Consider the following 17,471-nt stretch of genomic DNA (forward strand, 5'->3'; position numbering starts at 1 on the left):
ATGTGTTTTTATTGTGGCTCAGTTTTCCAGCAGCCGCAGACACCCAGAGCAAAAATGAATTTGTGTATTTCATTTAACATAAAGGGTGAAATGTTTGCTGACACTGATAACAGCTTATGTTTTCTCTGCCCTATGTACCGACATGATGGAGAAGGAACATCCTCTGTGTCAGCTGGACCCTCAGCAGAGAATGAACTCAACATCCTTTTTGTCCGGTACTCTATGTCACACACTGTGCCAAAAAACGTGTACAGACGCCACTACCAGGTAATCCCATGACTGGGAGCCACACTTTTGTTTCTCTAAGGTCAAACAGTGATTTTGTCACATAACTCAGACATAGGTTACAAAATATGTCAACACATAGATGTAACCTACCTTATATTGACTTTATACCTTAAATACAACAAGCCAGTATATGTCAAGCAATGTCCCATTTCCACGGAAAAAGCCGCAGCTCTAGATGTCATCATAGGAGATTTAGTGACTACAGGAGTAATAAAGCCCACACTCCTGTCAATCCTGTGCCAAAGCCTAACAAACCTGGCGTATGGCGTTTCATACAAGACTTAAGGCAAATTAATGCAGTCAACATTCCTCTGCCACCTCTCGTTTCAGATGTTCACAGCATATTGACATGCATTGCATACACATTTTACCGTGGTGGATTTATGCTCCGCTCCTTTTTCTCAGTACCTGTGCATGAAGACACACAGCCGTTATTTGCATTCACACATAGAAATAAGCAGTACACTTGGACTCGTTTGCCCCAAGGCATGGTAGACAGCCCTGCTGCTTTCTCAATGGTGGTCCGTGCTACCCTGGACAGCTTCACTCCTCCAGGGCTGTACTGGATGACCTCCTCCTCTGTGCTGAAAGTGAAAAACTATGTCAAACTGCTACACACATGCTTCTCCAGCACCTCCAAAAGACTGGCCACAAAGCATCAGCAAAGAAAATGCAGTACTGTCAGACTTCTGTTCAATATTTGGGATTCACACTGTCTCACGGAAAACGTTCCATGACTGCAGACAGGGTCAAAGCTGTGACCTCCGTCCCTCGGCCCACTACACAGAAGGAAATGTTGTCCTTCCTGGGCATGGTGAACTATTGCAGACAGTGGATACCAGACTGTTCTTTTCATGACCACATTCTGCGTGACTGTTGTAAAAAAGAGAAGCCTCCTCGAATACTGTGATCCACAGAAATGACTGCCTCTTTCAATGCATTAAAGGGAGTGCTGACCTCCGCCACTCAAAGGTGCTGCCTGAATTGTTCAGGGAATGCCGGCCTGCCTGAGGGCAGTAGCAGCTTGCTCTATCATGATAAGGGACTGCGAGAAGCTTACACTCTCACATGACACTATTCTACACACCAATCACCAGGTCATGACCATTCTAGCAAACATAACTACACAACATATGCAAATCTCACTATAAAAGCGAGCAGCACACCTGATTCGCCAGCACATTTATTGATCCTATGCTGTGTTCTTCTGACCGACAGGATGGCTAAGACAGGCTTGACGATCATGACTGCATGACACGTATACAGGAATCCACAGCACCACGTCCAGATTTAGAGCAAACACCTATCCCAGACTCAGCCACGGTTTATGTGGACGGGTCCTGTTCAAGGCCGAATGACAACTCATTTCTTTGTGGCTATTCAGTGGTAACAGTGCCTGACATCATACTAGAGGCTCACTCATTACCATTTCACTCAGCACAAAAAGCAGAGCTCATGGCTTTAATACGCGCCTGTGAGTTACATGTGGATAAGCGTGTGACAATTTACACAGACAGCCGCTATGCATTTGGCGTCGTACATGACTTTGGCACATTGTGGAGACAAAGAGGATTTAGATCTGCTGATGGAAAACCGATTGCTAATTCTGATCTTGTGCAAAGACTTTTGCAGGCTATACAGCTACCATCGGCCGTTGCAGTTGTAAAAAAACGAAAGGACACAGTACAGCTGACACAGACGAAGCAACAGGTAATGCCTTAGCAGACGTGACAGCCAAGGCTGCAGCTGCGTCACAGCTCCCACCGCCGCAGGAAGTATTATCTGTGCCCCTACAGCTGCCACTTGTTACACTCCCAGACTATTTAGACACAAATGTTGATTTAAAATTCATACAAGAGCAGGCCTCTGCATGTGATTACACCTATTGGGAGAATAATGACTGTACCTTAGATGACAGAGATGGCCTATACAAAATCTTAAGGGTTTGATTGCCCTCCCATATTCCCTGATGCCAGTCCTTGCCCGACATTTTCACTGTGTGAGTCATGTCGGACAAAGAGGGGTAATAGGGGCAATAAAATCAAGATTTGTAATTGAGAAAACATCACATGCAGTAAAAAGCATATTAGCAACCTGTCTAACATGTGCGCGAACTACTGTAGGTAGCTCAAAAGCAAAACATCAGCATTTACCACAACCAGATTTTCCATTTCATACATTATGACTCCATCTGCAGTAACCAAATTATTTCCAATTGAAATAAGACTATTTCCAACACCATGGTCAGCTTCCAGAGGGGCACTGCTAGTAGAAGGTGATGTAGATATTGCATTGTCCGACTATGTCTACAATTTGGTAGAAAAACTGAATAATAACTATCAGAAAGTTTGTCTCTCTCAGCCTTTCCCCTCCACAGTTCCACCAGTGGAGACAAGGAGATGCGTGTTGGTGAAGTCGCTAAAACCAAGGACACTTTGGGAGGCCGCGTGTTCCAGCCCCAGACTGTACTGGCAGTGACGAAGAACCAGCATCCTCACAGACGGACAACCTCAGTGGATTCATGCCAGCAGGGTTAAGACCAGCCCAATCGGACCATCTCAGGCGTCAATCAAGCAGATGACATCTCCGGCGGGCCAGCGCCAGGATCCAATTCAATCCACATACACACACAATCACTGATTAACACACAACGCCTGAAAGAGCCAAGACTCAGAGAGCGCTTTGATGCTTCACCTGAACAACAACAAGGTACTCAAACATCCAGCAGGAACAGAAAGCCAAAAGTACCACATGATGTCTAACCTGATAAAGCTAGACTCATTCCATCCTGATAATGGAGAAAATGAAATGCCCATTGTCATCATACGACGCTTATTCTGTGTCTCTCGAACCTGGGACCAGGCCAGGAGACGACTGAAGAACTGTTTTTCTTATATATTTAGGTTATTTATCATATCTATCGCATTAACCTTAGGATTTTTCTTTGCTATTTTGTATTGTAAACTGCAACCATGTTCACATTTCTGCAGGTCATATTTTGCTGACTATACCTCATGCTCTATTTTGCAAGACACCTACTTAATGCACTCCTCACGCTCCTCACAATCAGTAAATAGCAACATAGACGCCACTAATAAACCATCTTATGCGCCCTCTAGAACAGGAGTCAACTCCTGGTATGAAAATGCCAGAACAGCCGCTCGTGATTTAGGAAACAGTAACTGTTATGTCTGTTCAAAGGCTAATCCAGAACAGGTAATAGTAGGATACCCCATATCCGGTTTCCCCCTCACTGAGGGACTAGAGGAAATCGGCGGAGATAATGCTCTCCTTAAAGACACTTTACAGTTGACTCTGAGCCCTCTTGACTGCTTACTTAGACACACACACACACCAACTAACCCTGAGACTCCATTAGGCGAATTATTGAAGTTATCTAATGACACCGCAGGGACCTGCGCCCCAATGAAACGCCCCAAGAATAGGTTAAAGCCCTCACTGCCCCTAGGACAGATCCCTTTCCATTTTAATACTAGTATGATATGTCTGCGCAGACTAAAGTTAACTGGCCCAGACACACACATAGATTATACAAAGGATAACTATACATTTTTCTCTGACTCCCCAGGTGCACGCTGTAATGAGACATGGCTAGCTGTCTCTGTGGCTGAAGTTTTATCATATCTGGAGGAACACACACACAGTTCAAGTTCGAGCAGAGACTCGATCATTGTTCCCCCAGACGGTGTATTAAATGATACTGACTGGGGGGAGTTAGTTAAATCACACATGGTCACGCGCCTAACTAGAGCAATCTCTAACGCTTATTGGTTGTGCAACAATACTCTTAGACTAGCCCTACCTGTTAATTGGACCGGTACCTGTGGTCTAGTGACCGTTGATGTATGCTGTACTTTCATTCCCAATAACACCGCCCCTAACGGTTCATTCACACAAGCTATGAATAAACTTGAAGCATTGCAGATAGAACTAATTGCCAATACAGGTCACGGTCAGTGGCTAGATAAGTGGCTACAGGACACGTTTGGAAGATGGAAGGAACTAATTGTAGCCTTTGTAACCGTTGCAGCATGTTTTCGATGATTATTGTCTGTTGTGTGATACCATGTATACGCTCTCGGAATTTTTGATATTAAGCTTGCTCGAAGGACTAGTTACATTTATGATTTGTCTTTATACTATGTTATCATTTCATGATAAAAGGAGGGAACTGTTGTGATATTTTGATACCATGATAGCATTTACAGGATATTGTTTTATAGTGATATCATACATGAAACTGTTACTCAATAAGGCCCATTTACTAGTTGTTTTTCTCTTTCTCTCTGACCCAAGAATTGATGTGTAAGAATCACAGGCTGGTACCCCAAGGTCGAAAATACCACAGAGACGAGACCACTTCCTTACTCCCATCCTCCCTTCTTTATCTCTTAGAAAAAGGCTCGTTAAAGGCCAGGTGGTTTGTTTCAGAATTCACTAATGAAAGAACTCTGTATTCTATGTCTATGAGTGTATTTTGCTGGGATGATCATAAATTGTAGCTGAACTGATAAACTACACACAGGATACTTCTTTGCTCACAAGGCAGGAAGACGTTTCCTTATTTGGTCTGTACCGGTTTGAACTGAGAACTTGCTGACACACGAACCTTTTTTTCCTCTATATAAGCTGTTATGTACTAAATAAACCTTTGAGTCGATTGGGAAGGCAACCTAAAGCAGTCTCTGTTTTCTTGTTCTCCCAAGCTGCTCCCGAGCTCGTACTAACACGCTGAATGGCATACCTGAGTGTTACTTTAAATAATTAGGAATCTTAGAAGGAAAGGACAGAACTCTGCTTATCGCTCGTGCCTTGGAGGGAAAACCGGGATGGACATTTTTTTTCCTTCAGCCGGGTTACACGCCAGTCTCACCTCACTGGGGGTGAAGGAGGCAGGACAAAAGACACGCTGTCCAGGAATAAATAACTGAATGAAAAGAGGTAAGAAGAAACACCTCAAGTGCATCATGGGAATCCCCTGGCAGCCTAAAACTTTTGCAGCATAACTAAGGGAGGATTCAGGGTCACCTGGTCCAGCCCTAACTATATGCTTTAGCAAAAAGGAAAGTTTGAAGCCTAATCTTGAAAGTAGAGATCGTGTCTGTCTCCTGAATCCAAACTGGAAGCTGGTTCCACAGAAGAGGGGCCTGAAAACTGAAGGCTCTGCCTCCCATTCTACTTTTAAATACTCTAGGAACAACAAGTAGGCCTGCAGAGCGAGAGCGAAGTGCTCTAATAGGGTGATATGGTACTACAAGGTCATTAAGATAAGATGGGGCCTGATTATTTAAGACCTTGTATGTGAGGAGCAGGATTTTGAATTCTGGATTTAACAGGAAGCCAAAACAGGAGAAATCTGCTCTCTCTTTCTAGTCCCTGTCAGGACTCTTGCTGCAGCATTTTGGATTAGCTGAAGGCTTTTCAGGGAGTTTTTAGGACTTCCTGATAATAATAAATTACAGTCGTCCAGCCTGGAAGTAATAAATGCATGAACTAGTTTTTCAGCGTCACTCTGAGACAGGATATTTCTGATTTCAGAGATGTTGCCTAAATGCAAGTAAGCTCCCCTATATATTTTTTTAATATATGAGTTGTGTCATAGCCCTGGACCTCCCAGTGGATTTTTCCTAGAGCCACAAGGTGAAGGACATATGGTGGCTAAAAATGACTACACTTTCACACAGTGTTACTGGAGGCCAAAGTAATGCCATCCAGTGTAAGGGTCTGGTTAGATATTGTGTTTTGAAATTTTTTAGGTTCAAGGTTTACAATGACCTCAGTTTTATCTGAACTTAGAATCAAGATATTAAAGCTCACCCAGGCCTTGATATCTTTAAGACATGCCCATAGCTTAAATAATATGTGTGCATCTGTGAAAATGTATGCTGTGACTTCTAATAATATTGCCCAAGGGAAGCATGTGAGCTCCTCCACGACTAACTCCTCTGGGTTAAGAGATTCCCCATTTCCACCTGGTGTAACACATGGTGCTCCGTGGTGTACTGACGTATGGAAAGTGAAAAAGAGGTGAATGAAGTTTATTAGATATGAGTCAACACATGAAGCACAATTCCTTTAATAGCTATGGTATGTTGTACTATCTGTAGTAAAATATTGTGGTCAGTGGCATCAATGCTGCAGTGCAGTCTACAGAGGTCCATGGTCAGAGACCATAAAGAGGATATTAGTAATTTTCACCAGTGCTGTTTCTATACTGTGACCAATTCTGAAACTTCAAGATTTTGTATATAAAAGGAAAGCTGAAGGTTGGTTTATAATAACAGCAGGGCCAAATAAAGGCCTTTTTAAGTAATGGGTTAAATTATAACATCTCAAAAGACTAAGCTACATAGCCCCTAAAAAAGACAGATTAATCACATTAAAAATGTATTTGTAATTTGTAAAATTGTATTTTGAAATGGATTTATCTGATAGGATACATCACTGAAGATGCATACCAGTGCATCTAGGAGATGTGTCTTTATAGTTAAACTCTGGCTGAGCCAGTGACGCTTAGGAAGAGTCTAGGTGACAACCAAGAAAGTTTGGTGACTACTGGAGAGACAGATGACAGCTCCGAAAGACGGCTCCAGGGGTAGGGTGGGCTAGCATCCCGGTCTGCAGTTTTCGTGAGAAAGCACCCCAAAAAGCTACGGAAAACCCTAAAGAAAGATACCCCCAGGAGATCCCGAGAGGGGGGGAGGATGAGGTCTCCAATCGGACGGACTCAAGGTTAACGACCAACGCAATGGAAAGGACTACGAGTAAGACATGTATCTGCGGCAAGCTGTGTAAGAACCAGCTTGGCCTAAAGGTCCATCAGGCTAGAATGAAATGTTTGGAGCGGGAGAGTGAGGTGCAACGCACAGGTCCTGAACCTGGTGAGACGCAGGAGGAGCCCGGCCAGGAGGCACCCCACAGAGCCCAGTCCCTCCATGCACTGGACTCTTCCAATCCAAGCAGTGTAGTTCCACAACAGCAGATTAAGTGGCCCCCAGCCAGCAGCCGGAGCGAGTGGCAGAAGTTTGATGAGGATGTCTCCAACATCATACAAGCTGTGGCCAAAAGAGATGCCGACAGCAGGCTTAAAACAATGACCACCATCATAGTCAGCTACGCCTCAGAAAGGTTCGGCCTGATCGAGAAGTGTAACAACAAGACCCCTTACACCATGAACCGCAGTGCCATGAAGATTCATCAACTGCGCCAGGAGCTCAGGAGCCTTAAGAAGCAGTTCAAGAACGCTGATGTGGAGGAGAAGCAAGCTTTAGAGGAACTGCATAACATCTTGCGGAAGAAGCTGATTACCCTCCGTAGAGCAGAATGGCACAGGAGGCGAGGAAGAGAGAGAGCCAGGAAACGTGCAGCTTTTATTGCTGATCCCTTTCGCTTTTCCAAACAATTGCTTGGGGTTAAGCGAAGCGGGCAGTTGGAGTGCTCAGCAGAGGAGGTGAATAACTTCCTTCATGAGACCATGAGTGACCCACTGAGGGAACAAGACTTGGGACCAAACGAAGCTCTCATCAACCCTGCCCCACCATCAGTAGAGTTCAAGTTGACGGAGCCAAGTTTGAAGGAGGTGTGTGAGGTCATCAAAGCAGCCCGCTCAGCATCCTCCCCAGGTCCCAGTGGCGTACCCTACCTTGTTTATAAGTGCTGCCCAGAGCTGCTTCGCCACCTGTGGAAGATCTTAAAGGTGATATGGCGGAGAGGGAGAGTTGCTGATCAGTGGAGGTGCGCAGAGGGAGTCTGGATTCCCAAAGAGGAGGATTCGAAAAACATAAACCAGTTTCAGAGCATCTCACTATTGAGCGTGGAGGGGAAGGTGTTTTTTAGCGTTGTCTCCCGGAGGTTGACCGAGTTTCTCCTTAGAAACAATTAGGTGGGAGAGCACCTTGCAGCGCAAGGTCACCTGGGCAAACATCATGCAGGCAGACTTCCACCGGATCCGATTCCTATTGCAGGCAGTATACGACACTCTGCCAAGCCCAGCAAACCTCCATCTGTGGGGAAAGAGCGAGACACCTGTCTGTCCCCTGTGCTCTGGAAGAGGGACCCTAGAACACCTCCTTAGCAGCTGCCCAAGGGCCCTGGCCGATGGTCGGCATCGTTGGCGGCACGACCAGGTGCTCAGAGTAGTTGCTGAAAAGATTGCCTCAGCAATCAGCACCAGCAAGCATCATCATGCTCCGAGGAAGGCAATCTCTTTTATTAAGGCTGGAGAGAAACCCCAGGTGCGCCCACATTTGACAACTGGCCTCCTCAACACAGCCTCTGATTGGCAGCTACACAGATGTCACACGGAATCACATCTTGTATTGAGATAATAAGTTCTCTATGTGTCTTTATGTGTCGCTGTGTAATTTTGTGTTAGTCAGTCAGCCGTGTGTGGCGTAAAATGACAAGCTAACTAGCTTGGTGCTAATGCCAGCTCAGCAGCTAATACGCTGCTGAGCTGACAACCAAACTCTCCGTGTTTGTGCTCTGCAGGACTTTACTGGTGAACGCAGGGGCTGTGCTGAACTTCAAGCTCAAAAGGAAGGAGTCGCAGGGATTTGGAGATGACTCTGGATCACCAACAACAGGGGACAACATCAGAGAGTTTCTGCTCAGCCTGCGGTACTTCCGGATCTTCATCGCATTGTGGAACATCTTCATCATGTTCTGCATGATCCTATTGTTTGGATCATGATCGTGTGTGGCCAGTGGACTTCCTCCAAGATGCTTCCCTTTCCAGATGGATGCTGTCAGCTTCTCCTTAATGTCCTTTTTCTCTTTCTTTGACCCTTTTACTAGTAATTATACTCCTTTTGGTTTACAACCCTTTGTGCTGTACAGGAATTTATGAATGGCTGTATTTATTCTTCTCTTGTTACATTTTTATTGATCTTTCTTTAACTGTAACACCTTTGCTGGAAACTTGTGGTTTTGTAGTTAGTGGTAAAGAAACACCAGAAACATCATTTATTCCTTTTTCCTGCACAGGCTCAGTTCATCCAGATTCCACAGAAAAATCTGAATCTGATTTGTGAGTTATAAATAGGATTATTTTACTCACTTATGTGTTTGTTTTCAACTTCTTAGGGGGGGAAATTGTGCTATTTTCTTTATTCAGCAGCACATGTGCTGTAATTAAATATATATTCACTGTAAATGTGACCTTATTCTTAATAAAAAATAAAGTTTTATTATCAAAAAAAAAAAAAAAAGAAAAAAAAAAAAAGAAAAACATAAACCAGTTTCAGAGCATCTCGCTATTGAGCGTGGAGGGGAAGGTGTTTTTTAGCGTTGTCTCCCGGAGGTTGACCGAGTTTCTCCTTAGAAACAATTACATTGATCCATCAGTTCAGAAGGGGGGGATCCCAGGAGTTCCTGGTTGCCTAGAGCACACTGGTGTAGTTACACACCTTATAAGAGAAGCCCATGAGAACAGAGGCAACCTAACTGTATTGTGGCTGGACCTGACTAATGCGTATGGGTCGATCCCACACAAACTGGTTGAGCATGCTTTACACCTCCACCATGTCCCCAGCAAGATCAAGGACCTGATCCTGGACTATTATGCCAATTTCAGGCTTAGGGTCACTTCTAGGGCAGTTACGTCAGACTGGCACCGACTCGGGAAAGGTATAATAACAGGCTGTACCATCTCAGTTACGCTCTTTGCCCTGGAAATGAACATGGTGGTAAAGGCTGCGGAGGTGGAGTGCAGAGGGCCGTTAACAAGGTCAGGTGTTCGTCAGCCCCCTATCAGAGCCTATATGGATGACCTCACCATTACAACATCATCAGTCCCCAGGTGTAGGTGGATCTTGCAAGGTCTTGAGAGACTCATCTCATGGGCAAGGATGAGTTTTAAACCTTCCAAGTCAAGATCGATGGTACTGAAGAAGGGCAAGGTGACGGACAAGTTCCGGTTCTCAATTTCAGGATCCATAACGGAACAACCAGTTAAGAGCTTGGGGAAACTCTTAGACTCCAGCCTGAAAGACTCTACTGCTATTCAGAAGGCAAATGAGGAGCTGGGAGCGTGGCTCATTAAGGTGGATAAGTCCGGCCTGCCTGGAAGATTTAAAGCCTGGATCTACCAGCATTCCATCTTGCCCCGAATCCTGTGGCCCTTGCTTGTCTATACAGTTCCAATAACTACTGTGGAATCCCTTGAAAGAAAGATCAGTGGCTTTCTTCGTAAGTGGCTGGGACTTCCCCGCAGTCTCACCAGCGCTGCCTTGTATGGGGCAAGCAACAGCATGCAGTTACCCTTCAGTGGTCTCACAGAAGAGTTCAAGGTGGCTCGCACACGAGAAGCCCTACAGTACAGAGATTCTAAAGACTGCAAGGTGGCATCAGCAGGTATTGAGGTAAGGACAGGAAGAAAGTGGAAGGCTGAGAAGGCAGTTGAGGTGGCGGAGTCACGCCTAAGGCAGAAAACACTGGTGAGGGTCTTAGCAACAGGGGGAGCAGGCTTGGGGTACGTCTCAAAGGCCCAGGTCAGCAGGGCACAGGGAAAGGAGACACACCAGCTACTCTAGGAAGAGGTCCGATCAGGTGTGGAGGAGGAGTGAGTAAGTAGAGCTGTAGGCCTTAAGTGGCAGGGAGCATGGACAAGGTGGGAGAGCACCTTGCAGCGCAAGGTCACCTGGGCAAACATCATGCAGGCAGACTTCCACCGGATCCGATTCCTAGTGCAGGCAGTATACGACACTCTGCCAAGCCCAGCAAACCTCCATCTGTGGGGAAAGAGCGAGACACCTGTCTGTCCCCTGTGCTCTGGAAGAGGGACCCTAGAACACCTCCTTAGCAGCTGCCCAAGGGCCCTGGCCGATGGTCGGCATCGTTGGCGGCACGACCAGGTGCTCAGAGTAGTTGCTGAAAAGATTGCCTCAGCAATCAGCACCAGCAAGCATCATCATGCTCCGAGGAAGGCAATCTCTTTTATTAAGGCTGGAGAGAAACCCCAGGTGCGCCCACATTTGACAACTGGCCTCCTCAACACAGCCTCTGATTGGCAGCTACAGGCTGACCTGGGTAAACAACTAACTCAGAACATTGCAAAAACATCACTCTGGCCAGACATGATAATTATTTCTGAGGCATCAAAGCAGCTGATCATGCTGGAACTCACAGTGTCCTGGGAAGAGCGGATTGAGGAGGCCAATGAAAGGAAACGAGGAAAGTACCAGGAACTAGTGCAGGAGTGCAGGGGAAGGGGCTGGAAGACTTTCTATGAGCCCATAGAAGTGGGTTGTAGGGGCTTTGCAGGACGATCACTCTGCAAAGTCCTAGGCCGGCTGGGCGTGGCTGGGGCAGCCAAGAAGAGGGCCATCCAGGCTGTGAGTGAAGCGGCAGAGAAAGCCACAAGGTGGTTGTGGATCAAGAGGGCTGATCCGTGGGTAGCTACTGGTACGCAAGTCGGGGCCTGATCACCCCCGGCTGGGTCGCCTGGGCGAGGGTGTATGATGTTGTGAGACCCGAAACACCTGATGACCCCAGGATACATCACTGAGATGTGAGATGTGTCTTTATAGTATATATCTGAAAATGGTTTTTGAAGTGAGGTTACTATTGAGAGCTTTATCCTGTTTTTTGTGAAATCCATGCACCATTTGAAGCATTTATTAATGGAGTAATAATTACATCAAAATATTGATTTATAATTAGTGATTTTAAATACATTACTTAAGTAATACATTACTTAAGTAATGTAAATGAAAGAATTAAAAAATTTATTTTAAATAAATTCACTAATGCATATTTTATTGCACAATTCATTATTGAAGCATGAAATTCTTTATTTTGGTGTGTGTTACCCTTCTGGTCAGGCTTTCAGATGAATATAAATTTTATCGAGGTTTCTGATCAAAGTGCTGGAGGTAAAAGCTGCTGCCCTCCTCAGCCTGTGCTGTGAGAATTCTGCAGGCTAGCAGGACTTGTGGGTGTTGATTTGTGGGCCCTGATAATGACACCCTGTGAGCCACTGCACCAGCTCCTGGTTGATGGAGCAGCACACCAGGCAGACCAACCTGAACACTGGACAGACTACAAGAAAGACCAGTAGTGGCTCACGCTGATATTGGAATACAAGGCAAATAGTGCACTCATGGCATTCATCAAGCACTCAATGGGACTGTGAAGACAACACTGGAGGCCAACTCAAGAATGGATAGAGATATCGATTCAGGAGAGGACATGGATTGATTCTTACAGAGTGCTTTTTCACTCAAAGTGCTTTACACAACATGCCACATTCACCCATTTACACCAGCACTGTTTGAATACCATCAGAAACCTCCTGTACATGGATGATATTAAGCTGTAAGCCAGGACTGAGCGACATTTCGACTGACTGATCCATCATGTCACCATCTGTATCGAGGATCCGGGAGGGCATTTGAATTGGATAAGTGTCACCAAATGGTTGCAAAGAGAGGGAAGGCAACACAGCTGGACTGATTTTTTATGTTTGTTTGTTTTCTTTAATGGTATAAACAATGAAAGGTGGTGGATTTGCCAATTGGTCATGATGGGCTCTGGGCAGGACCAATTACAATACATCATTACTGAGGTGAAGAGGAAGCGATTGGTCCTGTACTTCAGCTAGAATGAAACCAAGACACAAAGCTGGATTTATTCTGTCTTTGCTGCGCTGCTGCCTCTTCTTCTCCCCCCCTCCCTCTCCTGTTCATACATCATGAAACTGATTAATGATCAGCTGATCGGCTTTTCTCTCTCATTTGTTTATTGCCCACTTTGCGTCAGAAAGAGGAAACCAGCGGATAAACCACAGCAGCACGTTTAAGCTTAATAAGCTGTTGTTAGAATTGATTTAATATCACTGTCTAGTATCAGCTGATGTTTGCTGGAGCCACAGCCCTAAAGTTGCTGGTCATGATGTCGGTTTGGATATGTGGTGAGAGGGAAACATGAAAATGAACCCAGGAGATGTCCTTAAGTGGCCATCTGGTGTGAACTGTATAGAAATCATACATAAATACCAACAAGACTGTACATCACTGTCACAACAGCGTTTGTTTTCATTCAAAGGCTTTATGGTTTTTCCTGTAAACCTGGTGGGCCGGTCTCTAGGGCCAGCCCAGCCCTGGAACGTGATCTGGATTTAAGGGGTAGAAAAATTACTCTATTAAACTTTATTCAGTTGTATTTCTATACTTTCAAATCACAACATCAGCTGCCTCAAGATGTTTTCTATCATAAGGTAGTGTAAGGAAGAGGCCTCCCTTACTACTATTTATTTATAATCTGTTCAGCACCTTAGAAGCACCTTTCACTTTATTAGAAGCACCTTATCTAGCACTTTATTTAGCATCGCACTTTAAGCATAGATTTGCACAGGAAGAACAGTTGCACACAAGGAGTTTAATTATTTATTGAATATTTATTGGGTATTTTAAAATCAGTTGGTAGCCTTGTTTCAGGTCCTGCACAGCTGCTGCTTATCAAGGATTGTGGTGGTTGTCTTTAAAAAGGCAAAGGTTGTGATTGAGAGTAAATAAGGTTTACCAGTAAGGAGAACTAATGCATGTGTGTGTGTAGAAGTCTAGAATTAAAGGGGGGGCAAAGAAATGATTGTAAGATGTGATTACTCACCTTTCTTTCCTGGTGTTTGGGCAAATTCTTCCCCGGGGGTCCAGACACCATGGGTTAAGAGAGTGTGGGGAATCTCTGGTGCTTGGGTTTTGGGGGTTTTATAATAATGGGTGTGGTGTCTGATTAAAGTGTAAAATATTTAATAATATGGAAATATGAAATGTATGTATATCTTTATTCAAATTGTGTTGTATACTGTGGTGGAAGGTTGGGATTTAAGAATTTACCTGTGAGTGGAACAATGTCTGTGACAGCTGAAGGTATTTAAGGCTGCCAGTTGTCATTAGAGAGGGTGTTTTGTTTGGGAGGAGAGCTTCATGTTTGTTCCACTAACACTTGTCTTGGTCTGCCTTGCAGTAACCCTACGATATGAAGGATAACTAAGATCCCAAAGGGGTATGTACCCCTGACACATAGAGGAAGTGGCAGTGATGAATGAATCCATCATTGACTAGAAAAGGTTAGAACAAAGGCTCTAATAATGGCAGCACATGAACAGGCACCAGATCTATGGAGGCATAGGCAAACCACATCCCACAGGACGCAGGTTGCAGACTGTACAAAGGTACGCTATAGACTATCTGACACATTGCAGCAGGATGTGAGATGCAAACTGAGGCAGGGGACACTGAGAGGCACAGCCAAGCGGCTGGGATAGTGTACAAGAAGATCTGTGCTGTATGTGGACAACAAGTCCCAGCGGGAGACGCCACCAAGAGTGACTGAGAACAAAAGGGCTCAGGTGTATGGGACTTTCTGTGTCAATCCCCCGAAACCCAGGTACAGTGCTTCCGAGGTGGAGCTGCAGATAGGCAAAGGAAATAAGACGTGACTTTGTCTTTTCTCTTCATGTCACAGAGTGAAAACAAACCCTGATTAAAGATGAAGAGAAGAGATTTTACAGTTTGGATATAGAATTGAAAAAATGATTTACTTTGCAATGAGGAAAAAATCCATCATTTATTAAACTAACACACTTTTTCTCATTTTAATCCATGGCCACATTCAGCCCACTGATCTCCAAAACAGAAAACACAGTCACCTGCTGCATAATAACCTGAGAACAAAAAGCAAAATGCCCAAATGTTTGGGAAATGTTAAAAATGGATAGCAATGAATAATAATAAATAAAACAATGTTATCGAGTTTTACTCGGCCAAAGAAGAGTGCAACTGCTTATTCTAAAATTAGTGGAAAACTTATTTTGTATCTGCTTTTTTCTCTTTTAACCTTTTATAGCTATCAGCTGTGTCCTCATCATCCATTTAATGTTGATAGTACGCCTCCTAGTGGTGTCAGGAATAATTTCAGAATGGAGATTTTAAAGATGTGATTCAGGCCCTTATCTCATTAAATAATGACTTGCTTGTTTTGTTTTTTATGATTTTGTTTCTCTTACATGCCCTTGTATGAACAAATGTACATGGATGCTGTTGGTCCAATAAGTCAGAGACAACACACAGCCAGCATGTTTGTGTCCTAATGCTGGAGGTCACCTGGGCTGTAGAGAGGCTGAGCACCCTGATAACTGTAAGGAAAGCAACACAAATAGATTTATTTGGAATATAGTGAAGGTACTTTTTCCATAAACAACATGCAACATCAGAAGTACTAAAGTAAGTAATGACTATCCTAATATTAATATCCTAACACTATTTGTATGAAATCTAGAGCAGTCATGCACTTCTGAGTTGGTGAAACACCAACGTGTTACTATGGAGTAGGAAAGGGAAACTGGGATGTGTAAACAGAAATCCTGACAGAGCCCCACTGACTCTGTGTCCAACTGCAGCAAGTGCTCTGTCAAATGAACTCACTAGAGGGCAGCATGGGACTGTCTCTACTGCCACCTAGTGGTGACTGGAGCTGGAGGACAGGATGGGGATGGGGTGGTTGATTAGTTTTCATGATTTAATTTCATTGGTGACTTTTTTGTTACAGTACACTTTCAGTTAAAGAAGAAATGCTCGGGGAAAAGATTTAGAACAAATCAATTTCAATTAAAGGTGCATTTGTTATTTTTATAATTATCTGAGTTATTACATCTCAGATTGTGAGCACATGCATATTTCAAACATTTACTGCATAATTAGATTTATTTCTCATAAAAATGTCAGTGTATTATTATATTCCATTGCTATTTATACAACAGTAAATTAAACATGATAGGTAAATTAAAATATTCACATTCTTTGCTGCAAAGTCTTATTCGGTCTCTGTGTATATCTCATTTTATTCCACAATTTCTTCTTTTGTGGATGTTGGGAGAAAACTCTGTAAAAAACCCAGGAGAAATAAAGACACAATGAGACAAAGTTACTTTCTTTGCTAAACGTGTACACGGGTGAGCTGCTGAGAACAACTCACACCATGAACAGAGGCTTGGCACTTTTTATAGGAGAGACAGTGAGAACAGGATAAGAAAATAATAAACAGATAAAATAAACAACTCCATATGTGGTGCTAGTCTCGTCAGCAGAGAGCTGGGAGAGAGCTGTGAGAGATAAAACAATATGTCCCAAAACAATATGTCTTTGCTGGGAAAGTCTAAAAGGATAATTCTAAACTAATCTAACCATAGACAAAGGGCATCTTTGTACATTTAAAAGAAGGTAAAGAAACATATAATCATTTTTCCTGTAACAGTGGAACAGGAAATGTTGAGAATCCAATCCAGCCTGTTTCCAAGCCATGCTTAACCAACCACAATCACCATTTCACTTTAGCTTAAGATAATTCATTTAAACATAATGTGCAGTCTGAGTTTCAACCTCATGGATGTAGTAGGTTTATACAGTTACTGCACAATGACACAATGACAGTGGGGTGCAGCGAAAAAGGCAAAGTCAGTCCACATAAACAAACGTCCTTACTGCATCTTTGTCCTGAGGTTGGGTGCAAAAGCAGGAAATGCTTAAAGCTTTGTTGTTTAAAAAACCCAACAGAATAATCAAAATTATTAATAAGCATTCTACTAATGTTCACTGGAAAGCACCAAACAGTTGCTTTCTTTACAGGAAAACTCAACCTGATCTTGGTCTAAACATGTACCGAAAACTTTTAGTGAGAGTACAACCAAAGAAACATGTAGAAGAATATGCAGAGAAAACTGTTTTGTGTCATTCCTCCCGCCATGTGGTTAAAATGGAAAGCCTTTCATAAATATGCTCATAGTTGTAGATGTAACATTTTCTGCTATTATATTCTGATTACTACAGGGAGTGCAGAATTATTAGGCAAGTTGTATTTTTGAGGAATAATGTTATTATTGAACAACAACCATGTTCTCAATGAACCCAAAAAACTCATTAATATCAAAGCTGAATGTTTTTGGAAGTAGTTTTTAGTTTGTTTTTAGTTTGAGCTATTTTAGGGGGATATCTGTGTGTGCAGGTGACTATTACTGTGCATAATTATTAGGCAACTTAACAAAAAACAAATATATACCCATTTCAATGATTTATTTTTACCAGTGACACCAATATAACATCTCCACATTCACAAATATACATTTCTGACATTCAAAAACAAAACAAAAACAAATCAGCAACCAA

The 17,471-nt window shown here is 43.5% G+C and overlaps 1 pseudogene; it reads left to right on the forward strand.

Annotated features, from left to right (window-relative positions):
* Positions 1-7,113: 7,113 nt before the first annotated feature.
* LOC101474103 (uncharacterized) lies at positions 7,114-11,769 on the forward strand (annotated as a pseudogene).
* Positions 11,770-17,471: the final 5,702 nt, after the last annotated feature.

The sequence above is a fragment of the Maylandia zebra genome, linkage group LG13 (genome assembly GCF_041146795.1).
Source record: "Maylandia zebra isolate NMK-2024a linkage group LG13, Mzebra_GT3a, whole genome shotgun sequence".
NCBI lineage: Eukaryota > Metazoa > Chordata > Actinopteri > Cichliformes > Cichlidae > Maylandia > Maylandia zebra.